Source organism: Suricata suricatta, chromosome 3 (genome assembly GCF_006229205.1).
Source record: "Suricata suricatta isolate VVHF042 chromosome 3, meerkat_22Aug2017_6uvM2_HiC, whole genome shotgun sequence".
Classification (NCBI taxonomy): domain Eukaryota; kingdom Metazoa; phylum Chordata; class Mammalia; order Carnivora; family Herpestidae; genus Suricata; species Suricata suricatta.
This window is the reverse complement of record NC_043702.1, coordinates 165,345,694-165,360,788: the sequence shown is the minus strand read 5'-3', so window position 1 is coordinate 165,360,788 and position 15,095 is coordinate 165,345,694. Positions and strand designations below refer to the sequence as shown.

The 15,095-nt window shown below is 40.6% G+C and overlaps 1 long non-coding RNA gene across 1 annotated transcript in view; it reads left to right on the top strand.

Annotated features, from left to right (window-relative positions):
- Positions 1–3,955: 3,955 nt before the first annotated feature.
- Positions 3,956–15,095, top strand: part of LOC115286835 — a 25,534-nt gene continuing 14,394 nt past the window's right edge. The window contains exon 1 of the long non-coding RNA XR_003906310.1: positions 3,956–4,065. This is a non-coding gene — a long non-coding RNA (uncharacterized LOC115286835). The remainder of the gene's footprint in view (positions 4,066–15,095) is intronic.

The window sequence follows — 15,095 nt, the reverse complement described above, 5'->3', positions numbered from 1 at the left end:
GGACAACTTCCACTAACACTAGTAGAATCATGGCTCTCAGTTGGCTCCATGGAATCTTTTCTGCATGGGGACCATTGTATATGCTCACATTGGTGTTGGCTACAGTCCAGTATTAATATTGTCATGTGCTTGTCATATACTATATTTACTGTAACTGGCAATAAAGCAGCAGAGGAAAGGGTTTGTATCTGCAGGCAGCCTGACCTAGAGTGAAGCAGAGCATTCCTAAGCTTACGTTTGTATGGAAAAGCTTGAAGTGACAAAAAATACACTAGTGCCAGTTGTGGGCACCTTGCAATGTTCTGAAAAGTTACTGATTCCTGCCAAACACTACAGCCTGAAACCGAGCATCTGAGCATGGGAGACAATCACCCACAATCCTGCAGCAATAGAGAGAGAGAGAGAGAGAGAGATGAACCATGTGACATTTGACATCACGTACTACTTGTATTGCAAGATGTCACTTGTTTATCAAGTTAAAATTCATGAGAAATGTTTGCCTGTCTTGCAGAACACTGACAGAACAAGTTACTCGAAGTCCAAGGTCTTACTGTGTTTATGAATGGAAGCACGGACATTCTCATCGGCTATAAAAATTTGGGATCAACATTTTGGTTTATTCTAAATCTCACCACAATGGTACAAAATCATGTGCTCGGACATGTTTCTCTTCTCCATGTCCATCATCTTTAAAATAAACTATACGTGGTTGTCGAGCCATAATAGGTAACCATTTCCCCTTTAACCTTGTAATAAGAAGCCCTAACACTGTCTGACTTTTGAGCTGGAACTGTGTTCCTGTTTCCAGAGTAAACGAGAAGGTCCCAAAGGTGCCCACGTAAAGCACTTCCGGTACTGGGATTGCGGTGGAGAGGAGGCAAGGTCATGAGCAAAATCTGGGCATAGTGACTGAGCCGTTACTTCCCAATGATCACTCAGGGCTCTGTCGAGAAAAGAAACCGAATACCGTACTTTTGAAGCCGCAGCATTGCAGGCATAGGAAGACCTACGGACTTTGATTTGCTCCCTCTCTTATTCGATTTAAAAAGGAGGAAGCAGGAAAAAGAAAAAAAAGATCCCAGACTCTCAAGCTGCTGAGCTACTGACGTCCTTGCTCTCCTGATGCATTAAGTGCAGGCCAAGTGCGTAGTGAATGCGTAAGCAGGAATATTTAATATGCGTCATATAATTATGTGGTGTTGGTTCACTGGTTTCCTAGCATTATTCTGCACATCTCTCTCAAAGGAGCTATCCGGGTGAAATGAGATTTTAATAAAAGGAATCTGTCTGGTGTATGGATGAGCATTCAGGACACTGTCTGCCTTCCCCAGTGATGCTCGGCTGAGAACACAATTCTATTTGAAAATACCATGTTTAGATATAAATGTAATTTGCCAGAGCAAAATAATTTCTCCCCAGGATCAATTGAATGCATGCATTTTATTTAGCTGTCCTTTTGCAGGACTTTTTTTTAAAGGTAGGATCTGTTCACTCTCTTGGTTTATTTCCTCCAGCTGTTGCATAGGAGCCTTGTGCTGCAAAGGTGAATTGTTCTTGAAAATTCCACAATCAATAATTTAGTTGGGTTCGGGACAGCTCGCTGCAGCCTGTTCTTTGATGCCTACAAATCTCCACGGATGCAGTAGCTTTCACAGACTTAACACATTGGCTACTGTTGAAACATCAGTATGCATGTGCAGAGCGAGGTGGACATGGGGATGATTTTCAATTCCCACTCCCTCCTTTTCTGGCTACAGGCCAAGATGCAACGCTTCCTGGCCGTAAAAGTGTAAGCTGTTGCTAGTCTCCTTGTTAGAGTCATGCAGTGCAGCGTAATGCTGACCTTTGAATAGCTCAGCAGTCCTTGTAGACATTATCTAAATGAGTGCTCCCACCCAGGTTTTGGAGAGGGGCCCAAAAAGTCAAATATCTTTCTAGCCAGCAGAAGTGTCTTTGTAGCTATCCCTCCAGCAGCCTCATCAGGAGATGCATTAATCTGCGATTGTTCTGGGGGTATGGGGGCGGGGGGATGTGTGTGTATGTGACAGAGAGAGAGAGAGAAGGCCCTAGTCACAGGGGATCAAAAGGGAAAGATTAAGGAAAGAGGAAGCTTTAACACTTGGCTCCAGATAAGGTTAGATCACTAGTAAGTTTCATGTTTCAGGAATGTGGACCAGAACAAAGGAAAGAGTTTGGGCTGGAGATGTGAGTTTGGATTCTTTCCTGTCCACAATCCAGTCTATAACCAGCAGGATCCTCTCTGCTTCAAGTCTCTACTTTCTTCCCTGTGCATGGGAATACCAGGGGCACATGCCTCTTGCCATGCGTGAGTTTGCTGGGTAATGGCTGGAATGGGCTGCACTGGGGAGAGAGAAGAACCTCAGAGGGGCCTGAGCAGGGATGTTGAAAGCCCGGAAGGTGAAAGAGAGAACACGAGTGACTGCAGAGTAGTGACCCAGAAAGACAGAGGCGATGGGAAGAACAGAAGGTGAGCTCCGACCTGAAGGGAAACCCAAGCCCAAGGTGATGCTAAGGTACCAAAACAACCCAACATGGGTAGTAGATTTCAGAATGGAATCATAGGTTCTGCTGTGGAATCCCTAAGTCCTTCACTTGGTTTATCGATTCCTGAACAACTCTTGTATGAGAGATGCTCTCATAACAAAGACCAAAGGCCTGACAAGACCTAGGGTCTGACCAAAGATGGAGTGGAACATCCAACTACACAGCCAGTCAGGTCTCTGGGGCACAACAGAGCTGTCTTCCTTGAAATCCTGCGAATGGGGGAGGGTGATGGGCATTGGCATACAGTTCCCAAGATGTCTCTTTGAGTGCACAAGGATGGGGGGTAGGCAAGGAGGATGATGACCAAAATGGGGCCAACTCAGTGTTTGGAGAAGAATAACATCCAAGGTGATTTACTAGAGTGAAGTGCTGGAAACCAAGACCAAGGCAGAAATAGAGTCCCGGAAAGTGGACACCCCGGGGGAGTAGAAGGGGTGATTTGGGGGAGTGACAGCAGGTAAGTCTATTTAAATATTTTAGTTTTTAAATGTTGTTTCTTGTCTAAATCTCCCCATTAGAATGTCAGCACCAAGAAGGCAGGGGTTTTGTTTGTGCTGTTACTTGCTATGTTCACAATATTTAGAAAAATGCCTGGCATCTAGAAAGTCCTCCACAAATATTTGTTAATATTGCTCACAAGCTGGTGGTGTGTTTGTGTGTGTGTGGTGCGGGGGTGGGGGGAGGGGTACATCTGCGTCTTCACATGATGAAACAAGGTTCCCTTGAGGAGTGGGGTCCTTCCATGGCTGGTGAGCCAGGTGGGCTAAGGCGGGCAATCTTTTCTGCCATGGGGCTGCCATTCTCTCCATCAATTTAATTGGCCAGTTTGATTTGATACCTGGTCCCTGGGGCTTATAGTCAGGCTTTTGAGTCAGTGACTGTTAGATAAAAGTAGCCAGCATTCACATCAGAGAACAAAGGAGGCATTGGGGGCAGAAAAGTGGTTTCCAGTTAGTTTGCATCCAGTTTTCTATCAGGGAGTAACATGGTGTCGGTCATCAGGAGAAAGAAGACCCAGACCTACAGCTTGGTGAATTCCATAACTGGGTGACCTTCTGCCACTTCAACAGATCAGGAGATGGAAATCAGGTGCCCATTCCTGGTTGTGTGTCTGTCTGTCCCGAAGAGAACTCCCTGTTGGTGAAGGGTGTACGGTGCTCTGGCACCATAGGCTGTCACACCATGGGGACAACCTTGAGCTTAAATTAACAAACCTTCCAGGCTCCAGAACCTCAAGAACTGAAAGACTTCAGTGGATGTGAGAAGAGGGTGACGGCAGGAGCCCAAACCCAGGCACTGTCTGGGCTCTGCCTCTAATTCCTCATCTGTCCTGGGGGCCATCGTGGACCTCACTAGGCTTCTGTTTTCTTCTCTTCAGGATGGACATTGCTGGTTTTCCTCATAGCATTCTTGTGAGGCTCAGAGAGGAAAACTCCAGAAGACTCACATGATGGTAAAGGAGTATTGATACTTACACACAACACATCTAACTAAGGCCTGGTAAATACATTTAAATCCATACTTCTCTGGCTTTAGCGTTGGGACTATGTGTGCATGTGATGTAGATGAAGAAAATCCCCAAAACGGTCACCCAAAGCGTTAAGGTAATGGACGCCAACTTGCATTGTTAGCATTATTATTTGGTAGGGGTGGGAGACAGGGTTCCGTGGATGGTAGTCTAAGCATGAGTATTCTGAGGGGCTGGGTGTCACAGATCCCGAGGGAGCTGGCCTGGTGATCTCTGAATAGAATAACCACCACTGAGCTCCCTGGAAACGTGACAGAGCAGGTGGTATTGGGTAAATCTGCGGTCTCCTCACCCCCAGCCATCCCCACCCCTGACTTCTGGTGTGAGTAGTGTGCCACATTGTCACCTGCAGAGTGTCAGTGACACTTTGTGTTAAAGTGAAACTTCAGCTGTCACTGTGACAGCTAAACTTTAGTGAAGTCACCGTGCTAGGTCCCCAAGGAGAGCTTTCTGGTTACTGTGCTGTTCGCCTCCCAAGGAGCCACAGAGCCCCCACTTAATAGAAACCCACTTAACGGAAGCCCAGGGCGGTCCATTTTGGAGGGTCATCACCCCCACCGGCTTGGGCTGCTCTCAGCTGTGCTGCGGTCCCCGAGAGCTGAGCTTTGGCGGCTCCTCCCGTGTCACACTATTTTTAAAGTTGTTACTATTTTGGAAGTGACTGTTGATGTTTTCTTAGAAAGTTACCATTTTTTCTTGGCATTATACATCATCTCTTTCCTTAAATGTCATTTCGTTGCCGCCAGGGTCCAGAATGTGTCCTGCTGCTCTTCTCCCCAACAGTTACACAGGAAATCAGTGGAAAAACAGGATTGCTTCTCCACCAGGTTGCGTTTTTTCCTCCTGCTGCCTGAAAGATGGATTCTTGCAACTTTTCTGACTTATGTCCTGTAGCATGTATTTAAATTCTGGATCTTTCCACCCAGTTCCCCGGCGCATGTAAACATGCATGAGCTCATGGCAAGCTTTAGAGATAAGACAGGTATATTCCTTAGCATTTTGCAAAGGAGAGAATCGAATCTTTATATAGTGAGTGACTTTTTCAAAGTTATCAGCTAGTAACTGAGGAGTATTGGAGCAGTGAGCTGTTGGGCCTCAGGTGTCCTGTGTGGTGGTGACAGAGTGGGTGGCGGGGTGCATGTATTTGCACCACATACCATCACGGTATATATATCAGGAAGGGCCCAAGCCACGTAGTTAAAACCCCAGGCTTCTGGAGATTACCCGGTTGTGGCTTCGGGCACAAAGCATGTCTGTCTGCATCAGCTTCCTCAGCTGTAAGTGAGGATAATAATAGCATTTCTTTCTTTTCTTAATTTAAAAATTTTTTTTTTAATTTATTTTTAAGAGACAGCGTGAGTAGGGGAGCATCAGAGAGAGAGGGAGATACAGAACCTGAAGCAGGCTCCGGGCTCTAAGCTAGCTGTCAGCACAGAGCCCGACGCGGGGCTTGAACCCATAAACCGTGTGATCATGATATTAGCTGAAGCTGGACACTTAACTGACTGAGTCACCCCGGCGCCCCAATAATGACATTTCTATGAAGGAAGATAATAAAAGGACCTGTCTCACACTTACACGTGGAATGCCTGCAATAGGGCACAGCACATGTTAAGCATTTAGTAATTGATTGTTTATATTTTAATGTTTTATTAATCAGATTTTCTCCCATTTGAATTTTTTTTAATTTTTAACTTTTATTTTACTTCATCTATTTATTAAAACTTGATTTTGGTGTTTTGGATTTTAATAGTCTAATATGGATTGTAAACATGTATATTCTTAACATTTTCTCTTTCACTCTTATTTCTGGTCCTTCCCAGTGTCAACCCCCATCCTCTAAATAGCAGCAACTGTTAGTAGTTTCTTTCTGTGTATCTGCCCAGGGATTTTCTTTGCATATTCAGGGAAATATGAATATTTATTCCTCAGACCCACAAACTTGTACATGAACAGTAACTTACTCTGCATGTTGTTTTGTGAGTTTATTTTCTTTCTTAATACTAGCCTTGGGGCACCTTGCATGGCTCAGTTGGTTCAGCATTTGACTCTTGATTTTGTCTCAGGTTATGACCTCACAAACTGTGAGATCAAGCCCCACGTAAGGGCTCTGAGCCCACAGTACTGAGCCTGCTTGGGATTCTCTCTCTCTCTATCTCTCTGCTCCTCCCTCCCTCTCTCTTTTGATTTTTTACTTTGCTTCTCTGTTTTGAGTGTCATTGCAACTACTGTATTGTAAATGATGGAAAATAATTGCATATGTTAAAAAATATGAAACTTTATAAAGTAAAATAAATAAATAAAAATTTTAAATTAAAAAAAGAAACAATAGAAAAAAATAAATAAAAATAAATAGTTATTTTGAATTACAAATAAAAAAAATAAATAAATAAACATTTAAAAAATGCTAGCCATGAGGTTATTTCCATTCCATATACTTAGAGTTTTCTTACATTTACCTTTTCTTTTTATTGAACTGTACAACTGTGCTCTATTCCATTGTATGAATGGATTCTCCTGACGGACAGGCAGGCTATGTCCCATCTTTTGCTATGATTACAAACAGGGGTGAAGTGAATGGCTTTGCATGTGTTTTGTTTTGCCTGAGTATATGTGTAAGATGAATTGAACAGGTCAGCATCCAAAGACTACGTTTACTTCCAGTTTGTACCAAATTGTCCTGTAGAGGATTATATTAATTGAAACTCCTGTCAGCGGTGTATGAGGGGATGTGAGTGAGTGCTTTCCCATTGCTTCACCAACACAGGAACAGTGACATCACAACTGTACTAAATTGATGTATGGAAACTGATATATTTTTGATGATGCTTAAAAACATTTTTCTTAAAAACATGGCATGTATAGTCTCTTGTTTTTTTTTTAATGTATTCATTTTTAAGAGAGAGAGAGACAGAGCATGAACAGGGGAGGGGAAGAGAGAGAGGGAGACAGGCTCCAGGCTCTGAGCTGTCAACACAGAGCCTGACACAGGGCTCAAACACACGAACCATGAGATCATGACCTGAGCCGAAGTCAGACGCTTAACTGACTGAGCCACCCAGGCCCCCCACAGTCCCTTGTTTTAGTCTTTGGGCTTTAAAGGCTGCTTTAAAGTGCTTTATATACATACAATATGGGCCTTGCACATTTCTTACGATACTTTTTTCTAGGTATTTTATCACATTTTATTCCAAGTATAAACGGGATTTTCCATTCTCTTCCTAATTTGTTGGTGTTTGTATATGTGTAAGTCAGTGATTCTGCATATTAATTTTGTCTTCCATAACCTCACTAAATTCTCTCATGTATACGATGCTTTCTCAGTTGATTCTCTTGGATTTTCCAGGTATACAATCATAGCTGCAAAATACAGATGATTTAAGCTTTATCTTTCCTTTTCTACTCTTCTCTTGTCTGCTCCCCCTGGGTAGTAATCTATTATGATGTCAAAAAGTGGTAGTGACGTAGTATCTCTTTTATCCTTGGCATCTGGGGAATACTTGTGGTGTTTTCCCATTAAGTATCGTGTTGGCTATTGGTCTTATCTGTATTGGCTAGTATTCTCATAGAAACAGTATGAGTAGGATAGTTCTGTTTCTAAAATAAGATTTATTATGAGGAATTGTTTTATGCAGCTTTGGAAGCTAAGTTTCACAAGTTGTCACCCGTAAGCTGGAGACCAAAGCAAGCCAGTGGTGAAATTCAGTCCACATCTGAGAACTTGAGAACCAGGGGAGTCAAGGACATAGCTCCCAGTCTACATATATGTATTTTTTGAATATATGTACACAGGTATAAGTACAGTATGTGTCTTTTTCTATTCTTATCTTGAGTGTCTTTTATCAATTCAATTTTTTTGAGTAATGTCAAGTATCTTTTCAACATCTGAGAAGATTATTTGACTTTTCTCTTCCAATGTATGATTGTCATAAATTTAAAAATATATTTCCTAATATTAAACTGTCCTGGAATAGTTTCAGTTCCAGGAGTAAGTGCCACTTGCTTATGGTGTATAATTCTTAACTTTCTGCTAATTTGTTTTTGTTGTTGCTAATATTTTATTTGTGATTTTTGCATCTAAATGAATAAATGTCTCAGGTATATGGTTATTTTTTGTGTGTGTACTGTTTTGCCACCAATGTTATGTTCAATATTTTAATGTTTGTTTGTTTATTTTGAGAGAGAGAGAGAAAGATGCATGCATGCACACACACAAACAGGGGAGGGGCAGAGAGAATCCCAAGCAGATTCCACGCCCAGCCTGGAGCCCTACATGAGGTTCAGTCTTATGACCATGAGATCATGACCTGAGCCGAAATCAAGAGTTGGATGATTATCTGACCGAGCCACCCAGGCGCCCCTTATGTCCAATTTTTCTAATGAATTCACAAGGTTTCAAAATCAAATTTATTTATATGGAACAGAGCAAAGAAGTCTTTTGTGGTTGTTTTCTTCAGTTCACTTAATTGTTTCTCACAAACTAATTTTTTACTGTTTTTATAAACTCTCCAATATTTTTCTTGATTAGGCAATCCAGTAATTTATCTACTTTTTGCTTTTGCTTTTTGATTTATTGTTTACTTTTTCTAAGATCCAAATTTTGAATCTATTCGTTGGCCCTATTATTTTTCTATTGTTCTTGTTTTTTTTCTAACTCATTAATTTCTGCTTTTATCTGTATAAACTCTTTCCTATTCCTGAGGACATTTTGTTTATTCTTTTTCTGACTTCTTGAGTTGCATACTTAACTTGTTTATTTTCATTTTTATTTTCTGATGCATGCATTTGGAATTATCAATTTATTAGAATTAAAGAGGGGGCGCCTGGTGAATCAATCAGTTAAGCATCTGCTCTGAACTACCGCTCAGATCATGATCTCACGGTTTGTGAATCTGAACCCCACACCGTGCTCTGTGCTGACCGTGTGGAGCCTGGTTGGGTTTCTCTCTCTCTTCCTTTCTTTGCTCACATGCTCTATCTCTCTCTCAAAATAAATACATAAAATTTTAAAAAAGAATTAAAGGGAACAAATGTACAGGCTTTGAAGGCATAACATATCACAAAGACCAACAAGTGTCTGTTCCCTGCTCTCTTTCTCCTTGGTGTTTTCCACACACTATGTTCTCAGTAATTAGTTGGTTCCACAAATGCAAAATCAACAGACCCATGGCAGAAGAAAGTGCTCCCTTTTCTTGCCCTTCAACCCTGCAATACAGCTTCTGTTACATCATAGTTCTTAGTAAGCCCATGGGCTTTTGCTCCTGCAGAAACACTGGAATGCTTTAGCCAAGATGATTTGCTGGCCAGCCAAGAATCCTGAGAAATAGCTGCTTGATTTCTCAACAGAAAAATATTTTGATAAACTGTTTGAGTTGGCATCATTGCTTCTAGATTCCTTGCCCAAGGGTACAGAGTTTAGGTCCATCTGTAGATCTGTGCAATGATAATGACAGCTTGTATTGGAAGAGTCTGGTATCCCTTAAACGGACTATGTTTTTCAGCTTCTTCCTATCCCAGAGAAGCAGAAGGGAGAACACTGTAGTTAAAGGAGAAACTAGAAACTGAAGTCTCTTGCAAGAATTTTTATATCCTGTCAATGATGATCTATAACCATTTTTTACACTAAATATAATCATTTAACATAATATAGCAGTGTCTTATTCATCATTATATAATGTGTATATGTGTTTATATATAAAATCAGCTTGAGACATAATCCATATACAATGTAACGATTTTCAGTGCCCAATTCAGTGAGATTTAGCAAATGTATACAATTATAGACGTACCATGAGAACCCACTTTTATCATCCCCCAAACATTTCCATCATCCCAAAGAGAACCACTGTGCTCCTTCTCAATCAATACAATGACCTAAATTCCTGGCTGCCACAACAATACCTCTTTTCTGTCATTACACTTTTGCTTTTTTAGAATTTCATGTAAATAAAATAGTATAGGCATGTAACCTTTTTGCCTGCTTTCTTTCACTGAGTGCTAATTCTTTAAAAATGCATCCATGTTTGTTCCATTCTAATGCTAAGCTGTGTTCCATTGTGTGGATAGACAAGTGTTTATAAACATTCACCAGTTGATGGACATTTGGGTTCTTCGTGGTTCTGGGCATTTTAAATGATGGTACCATGTACATGCATAGAAAAATCTCTCTGTGAGCATATGTTTTCATTACTTTTGGGCAACTGTCTAGAAGTAAGATTGTGGTCATATGATACATGTATATTTAATTTTATAAGAAACAAACGATTTCCCAAAATGGCTGTGCCATTTTACATTTCCACAGGAAAGAAAGTTCTAGTTCCTTCATGACCTCATCAACACTTAATTTTAGCTCTTCTAATAAGAATTAAGTGGTATCTCATTGTAGATTTAATTCACATTTCCTCAATAAATAATAGTGATGTGAATGTTTCATGAATTTTGCCATTAGTATATTTTCTTTAGTGAAGTTTCTGTTCCAATCTTTTGCCAATTTTTTAATTGGGTTGTCATTTTAAGAGTTCTTTATATAATCTGGACACCGGATTTAAATTAGATGCCTGTTTTGCAAATATTTTTCTTAGTCTGTAGCTTCCTTACAATTTTATTTTTAAAAAATTTTTAATTTTTATTTATTTTTGAGAGAGAGAGAGGGACAGAGTGTGAGTGAGAGAGGGTCAAAGAGAGAAGGAGACACAGAATCTGAAGTGGGCTCCAGGCTCTGAGCTGTCAGCACAGAGCCCAATGTGGAGCTTGAACTCACAAACAGTAAGATCAGACTTCACTTGAAGTCAGACTCCAGACTGAGCCACCCAGGTGCCCCTTGCCTTTTTATTTTATTAACATTGTTTTTGAAAAACAAAAGTGTTTGATTTTGACAAAGTTCAATTTATCAATGTTTTGTAGTCTATGCTTTATATATCCTATGTAAGAAATCTTTGACTAATCCAAGTACACAAAGATTTTCTCCTCTATTTCGTCTAGATGTTTTATAGCTTCAACCTTATATTGAGGTCGGTGATCCATTTTGAGTTAATTTATGTATATTATTGAGGTAAAGGTCAAGGTTTATTACTTCCATATATAAATATTCAACTGTCCAAGCATCATTTGTTATAAAAATTGTTCATTTGCACCTTTGTTGAAAATCAGTGATCATATATTTGGATTCTTTGTGATTATCTAAATAGCTATTAGGTTGTCTGTAATACAAGTGAGATTTTTCTTCCTTATTTACACTGCTATTAATTTTTTGCCCCTTCTTAAGTTGGCTAGGATCTCCAGGACAAAGTTAAATAGACTTGATGAGAGCAGGCATTTTTGGCTTATTTTCAAACTTAAAGAGAGAAACATTCAGTTACTTATCACCAAAAGGGATTTGTTGCCACAGAAGGACATGAAGGATATTTAAGGCAAAATGTCTGTGGGGAATCCCAAACAAACCTACTGAGAGGAAGGGCATAGGACCAATAGCTTTTTTGCCATCCAGTCATCCATTAGAAGAAATTCTCTGATATTCTTTCATGCCCTTCATGTTACCCGATTTATGACAACCTTGCCATTATTCCTTTCCTAAACTGACACCCAGAGAAGATAGTTTAGTATCCCAAGGTCAGCTGGTAATCCAGTGGTAAATTGAGGCACAGATTCCAGACATAAAATTTTAGGCTCTCAAACTCTGAGGCTGGGCTGGGTCATTGTGACAGCCTATGTACCCGTGTAGGAGATCTCTCTAGGTAGTTCCAACTCTGTTCTCTATGAAAACTCTAGGTACACTTACCCTTCATCTCTGCCTTTCCTCCAAGGCCTTGTATGGGCCCAGGATAGGTTGCTCCAAATGTGCCACAATGGAATATTGATGATTTTGAATTGAAGCTACTTGGGAAATGTCTGGATGCAAGGACCTTCCTGTGTCCCCCTGAAAGCAAAAAACAAATCTTCCATATGAAAGATACCCTCCCCATTCTAAGAAGTAAAATAAAAACAAAGCGTCCTTATCACAAGAGAGGACACTCAAAACTGAGAAAGCTGTAGAAACAAACCTTGATACTTTTTACTAATCTACTACCTCAGCCCAGATTCTGTTTAGAATTCCTTAAGCTCCCAAGGGTCGCCTGGATGGTTCAGTCAGTGAAGTGTCCAACTCTTGATTTTGACTTAGGTCAAGATCTCACAGTCATGGGATTGAGCCCCACATTGGGCTACATGCTGAGCATGGAGTCTGCTTCTGATTCCCTCTCCCTCTCCCTCTGCCCTTCTCCCCTACTTGCACACTCTCTCTCTTTCTCAAAATAAATAAACTTAAAAAAAAGAAGCTCCCAAACACCTATCAACTCCTCATAAATTTATCATCTGTTTCTCTAAAATGTATAAAAACTGCCTGTTTTGGTCATTTCTTTAGGTTTCAATTTCATTGTGTGGCCTCTGTGTACATATAATAAATTTTTTTCTCCTGTTAATATGACTCATGTCAGTTTAATTCCTAAACCAGATGCAAGAAGCTTGGAGAATACACGAATATGTTTTCCTCCCCTACAATCTTTATTTTGATAGTTCCTTCTCCCTCCATCGTGGTGAGAGGCAGCATCAAGGCGAAAATAGCTTTTCCCAATCATGCCCCTGCCTCAGATTTCCATTTAGCAAACTCAGAAACAGGTCCTAAGGTTGAAATCTTTGTCACAGAGGGTTTTTTCCCTTCCTCCTTTGATACTTGTCAACCAAACCTTCCTCACAGCTGGAAAAATGCTGCCGCAAATGATTAACTTCTGAAGCCATTTGGACAATAAAGAAATGATTTCACAAAAGTTGCTAACATTGAAGTCTTCATGATGAAGCAGAAAAATCTCACACAACCTATAATGTGTAGCCCATTTTCAGAGGCTTGGATGCTGTTTGGGACAATCTGTGAGGTTAACTAGGCCATTTGTACATCCAGAAGAGATACCTTCTTGCTCATTAGGAAAGGGATATTGTTGGATTTTAGTGGGCATTTTGTCCTTTGTTACTAGAAGCTTTCCCAATCAGGCAGAAGACAGTTAATTAGTAAGGCTGAGGTCAGGAGCTGGTTTATTGGAATAGTAGCTGCTAAATGACAGATTTATGGTTGGTCAGGCATCCTGAAGTTGAAGTCTTAGTGTTCACTTTCTCCTTATCCAAGATTTGGGGATAGTACCATGCTCCCAATCTTACACCATTCTTCTTAAGGTCTTGTTCAATGTATAATGGTGGTTTAGTGGTTGAAGGTGAGAATAGATTGGTTTCCTGAGCCTCATATGCCTGAAGATCTATGATCATCAAACTTCCTCTCTGCTGGCAAGGCAGAAAGGGATAAGAGAACGCTGATGAAAATATCACAATTCCATTTCAATTAGTAAGTCAGTCTGGTCAACAAGAAAGATGCCTACAGATTTTAATTGGTCTCAGGGGAGATCAGAATGTTCTGAGATGTCCTTGCTCACCCTGATATTGCATTATCCGGGCCACAGGGCAGCTGCAATCTTTCCCCCAGGGCTCAGGATGTCTGCCTGGAAATACAATTTAAATTTCGTATTAACCTTTTTACCACCATGTTGCTTCAAAACAGATATTCTTCAGTGAAATTAGCTTTAGACATGCATAGACTGCCCAATTTCTAAATAGGCCAGTCTTATCCCTAGAATACTGACCCCACAAGACACACATGTTGGGGGAGGGGAAATTCCATCCAGGAAGAATGATCAGAAATCACTTAGATGAAATTTAGATCTGTGTTATCATGCTAATTCCACTCATAATTCCAGAAGCCAATCCCTTCACTTTTCTGTGCCTTGGATTCTCTGTCAATACAATGGGGATGATTGTGTTCTCTTAGAAAATAACTTGTATTTGAAATCATCTTGTTCATGGCCCAAATCCTAACTTGTTCTAGGTTATGAAGAGGTTTCACTATCAAATGGTAGCATCACATCCCAAGGGCTTCTCTCTTTCCTACATTTTCTACTTGTGAAACTCATGCTATATTAGTCAGGGTAAGCTGAGTTTGCGGAGCCAACACACCTCCAGGTCCCAAAGGTTTATTGCTCCCTTTCATTATAGTCTGATACAGGTCAGTCTGCTTTGCTTAGTGGCTACTTTTCAACAGTGGTCAGATTTGAATTGTTTCCAGTGTATAACTGCCGTCTCTGAGTTCTTTGTGTCCAGCCATAATGGCAACAGAATGAGCATGTGTGGAGATTGTGTCCCCTTTTAAACTTCCCCAGACAGTAGACTCCATGTATCACTTCACTCACACGCACTCCCATGAATCAAAATAAGTCACATGACCCCCCTCATAAATGCAAGGGAGGCTGGGAAATAAGAGAGAGCCTGTGGAATATTGGGGGAGCACTAGTGTTTAAGTCACATATCCCATGAGTGTCATTATTTGTTTCATTATGTCCAACTCAGGCAAGGATTCAAAAATGAGGCAAATTCCATTAAAAAAACTTGCCAGGTAGTACCAACTAGATACAAAGATAAATACGGTCCAACTGAGGAAATCTTAACTGGGAGATGGAGAGGGGGAAATATGCACACTAGTAAATGATTGGATTATACATAAGTGTTTGGCAGTGTAAATGAAGTAGACGGAAGCCAGAGGTAGGAGCAATGAACCCTGTAATAGTCAGGTACAACTTTACAGAGGAATGGACTTGAAAGATGGTTCTTCAGTTCTTGGAGGAGAATTAGGAGCTCACCAGGTGGTGGTGTTGGGATGACTCAATCCCAGAGTAAACAAGAAGAAGCTTAAGGTCAGGCTTCCTTTCTTTTTGAGCCGAAGTCAACAGGAGACACCCCTTCAGTCCACTGGGTTAAGCTTCTTTAAAAACAGTGATTTTGTAGTGCAATTGCTGGTCAAGGGATACAGGGATGCTGTTTTGAAGGGGCACATGCACCCCAATGATCACTATCAACAGTAGTCAAAGTATGGAAAGAGCCCAAATATCCATCGACAGATGAATGGATAAAGAAGATGTGGTATATATTA